The 3,088-nt window shown below is 40.9% G+C and overlaps 1 long non-coding RNA gene across 3 annotated transcripts; it reads right to left on the bottom strand.

Annotated features, from left to right (window-relative positions):
• Positions 1 to 332: 332 nt before the first annotated feature.
• Gm32073 lies at positions 333 to 1,485 on the bottom strand. Of its 3 annotated transcripts, none has more exons than XR_876189.3 (4): positions 1,398 to 1,485; positions 895 to 1,073; positions 663 to 767; positions 333 to 495 (listed from the first exon to the last, which is right to left on the bottom strand). It is a non-coding gene; the product is annotated as a predicted gene, 32073 (long non-coding RNA). The 3 variants fall into 3 exon arrangements; XR_384998.3 differs by lacking the exon at positions 1,398 to 1,485 and adding an exon at positions 1,188 to 1,379 and having other exon boundaries at positions 406 to 495; XR_876188.3 differs by lacking the exon at positions 1,398 to 1,485 and having other exon boundaries at positions 346 to 495; positions 895 to 1,379.
• Between the last annotated feature and the right edge of the window lie 1,603 nt (positions 1,486 to 3,088).

Genomic DNA, 3,088 nt, shown 5'->3' with positions numbered 1-3,088 from the left:
TCTGCCTCAGGCTCATATCTGTTTTATCTGTATTCCTCCACCTAATTTTCCTCGAATTTTTATCATTTTGTTGGTTTGAGAAATATATATATATATATATACATATATATCCTAGGTCCTTTAAAAGATCCAGTGTTAGCATTCTAAAAATATCTGTAATATTACAGATTTACAGAAAAAGTACATATGATTGCATCAGTAAACTATTTAGAATTGTTCCCCTTCAATAAACTATATATTTGTGAGATTGATAACTTTTTTTTATGTATTCTGAATGCAACTAAGCATTAGGAGGTGAAATGTTGCTGTAGCAATAAGCACATGTAAAAACATTTAATGTAGAAATATTGTTAGCATGTTGCACATCCTTTATTGTTTTTTATTTTATATTTTGTTTTTATTCTTTACATAGGTTACATCCAGACCGCGGTTCCCCTTCCACACTCCTTTCAGTCTCTCCACACCTCTTCTCTCACTCCTCCTCTTTCTGTTTCCCTTAAAAAAAAAAAGCAAATTGATTTTTTTCCAGGAAGTTAAAAACTGTAATGTTAATTTTATACATCAAAATGAATGAAAAGCTGTGCGCTGGAGTTTAAAGAGCCCAAATTAATGAATCCAAGTCGATCTTATATGAATTCTGGCTTCCCCTCCTCATGGCTGACCTTGGGTAAATTTCCTCTGCTTCTTCTGTGATGTGTAAATAATAATGACCCCTGTTCCATAAGGCTGCCTCAGACTCAGTGACATCACAATTATGCATGCAGAATCTAAAACACAGTACAAAACACGGGGGTTGCTTCCTTTATTTAAAAAAAAATCACATTTTAATTGCTATGTGTGTTTTAATGCAAACTGGAATGCCAAATCTACAGGCAACTAGCAGAGACTACTTACAGATGCTCAAAGAGATCAGTCAGAAGGGCTTGCATCTCTAAACCCCACATTCACTGTTCTGAAACATCTTCCCCTTTGCTATCTGGAAGCATGGTATTCTTTCGGGCTCCTGTGTTTGGTCTTTGTTCATTGTAACTATGTATTTGCGATGTAAACCATCTACTCTGCTGTTCAGTGCACTGTAGGAAAAGCAGAATGAAGAACTGGGCTCATCAACAGGCAATGCTGTCCTCTTTATCCTTAGACGTGATTTAGTAAGAGCTGACAAAGTCAGGGCACAGCCTGCAACTCACCACGGCGCCCCGCAGACAGCCCTCACCACGCCACCCCGCAGACAGCCCTCACCACGCCGCCCCGCAGACAGCCCTCACCACGCCGCCCCGCAGACAGCCTAGAGACTGGCACTGCGGCTCTCTGCCGTAACCTGGGTTCCTGTAAGAAATCTGATGAGGTTATAGTGCACATTTTTCATTTCTACACTATGAAGGAATGAGGTTGCTTACAAGAAGGAAGCATAAAGCTGCTTACTCCGAACAAGGCTACTGGCGAAGACGCTAGGAGGATGCTTAGCAACACACTGTGTAGCTGTGAAAGGGTTTTAGATCTGTCTTATATATTTGGTCTTAGGCAAGAAAGACATTAGAGCATGTTTTCAAAAGAATGTCTGAGGAAATAAAATGTGACACTAGGGAGCAATATAGGAAGATTTTGTTGCTGCAATGGGCTGCTTGTTTGAGATAAGTGTGGAAAACGAAAAAAAAAATGTCTTGGATAGATCTACATGTGCTTTAATTATAGCTATGTTTGTAGCACATGTCTTTGACGGTGGAAAATCTTTAGAGGATTTATGTCTTAAGATAGGTCTTCTCCACCATCATGATGAACCTGGGCTTTCTTGCTTTCCTACATCCATTTGATGAGCGTGAAGAGCGGGGTTTGCGTATAGAAGTGCTTGCGTGCATGTAGGGGAGGTATTGCGTCTCACTGGGCATCTCCTTCCCAAAGTTGTTTCCTACTTCTGCTTGCTATGCCGGCAGTCCTTTAAGTGGATATAACCTTGGTAGTCACGTAGAGTGCTACTCAAATAGAACTGAATAAAGATCTCCTTAGTTCCAAGGCAAAAGAAACAACATCTTAGCTCCTACACCTGGGAAGCCTGGAGTAGATCCCCATTGGAGAATTGTTCCTCTCCTCAAGATCTATATTAGCTATTAGCTATGTTGAAAAACAACAACAACAACAACAACAACAACAACAACAAAAACCAACCAACAACAACAATGAAAACAACTTAAAAAATAAAGGACTCCCAGTTCTTGAGAAGTCCACCTTGGCAAAGAAATTACAGTAGTAGGAATTTAGGCTCCTGACCACACTTCGTCTCCTGCAAGTGAGCGAGGGGGAGGAATGCCAATGTGTGGCTAGGTTTCCCCTTTTTTATGCAATATAGGACCCTGGGGATGATGTCAGCCACTTTGAAGGTGGGGCGTCCCACTTCAACAAATTTAAGCAAGACTATCCTTTTTGGTCCAGAGGTCTGTCTTCTAGGTGATTCTGGACTCTGTCAACTTGACAATCAATATTAACCATCAAAAGGTACTTCCCTTATCAGTTAAGATCTCTGCTGTGTTGCTCCTGATCCTCAAGTTAAGATGTTTCCATCTTTTCTTGTACTCATGTGGTCAATAGTCTACCAGTTGGTAAATTCCAATTGTGCTGCTGGGTGGGCCATGTGTGGTCTTATGACCATGTGTGGTCTTATGACTTCCGACATTGACTTCTGGTCATTGGCCATTTGTCTAAGCTCCTCCCAGGAAAGAACATGAAAAATGCCTTTTCTTCTTTAATTTTGATTTTGTAGAGGAATTTTAATCCAGCAATATGGCTGCTCTGGCAAGGGATCACATCCAAAGACCTTCAAGGTCTGTGTGATTGATCCATCTGGAGTGCAGGCATGCCATAGACTTTTAATTTCTCTAGCTGGCATATAGCTAGGCCCTTAGGACACACAGTTTTTAGAAGGAAGCAGTCATGTTTGAAAGTCAGGTCTAATTGAGGGGCAGACAAAGTGATGAATCAGAGAAGGGTTTGACTGAATGAGTCAGAGATAGGATATGCCCAACTCTCAGGAGATCAGAAATTAAAAAGAGAACACTTAAGAGAGCAATTTAGAGAGGGAGGGAGGGAGGGAGGG

The sequence above is a fragment of the Mus musculus genome, chromosome 16 (assembly GCF_000001635.26).
Source record: "Mus musculus strain C57BL/6J chromosome 16, GRCm38.p6 C57BL/6J".
NCBI lineage: Eukaryota > Metazoa > Chordata > Mammalia > Rodentia > Muridae > Mus > Mus musculus.
This window is presented reverse-complemented; position numbering and strand designations above follow the sequence as displayed.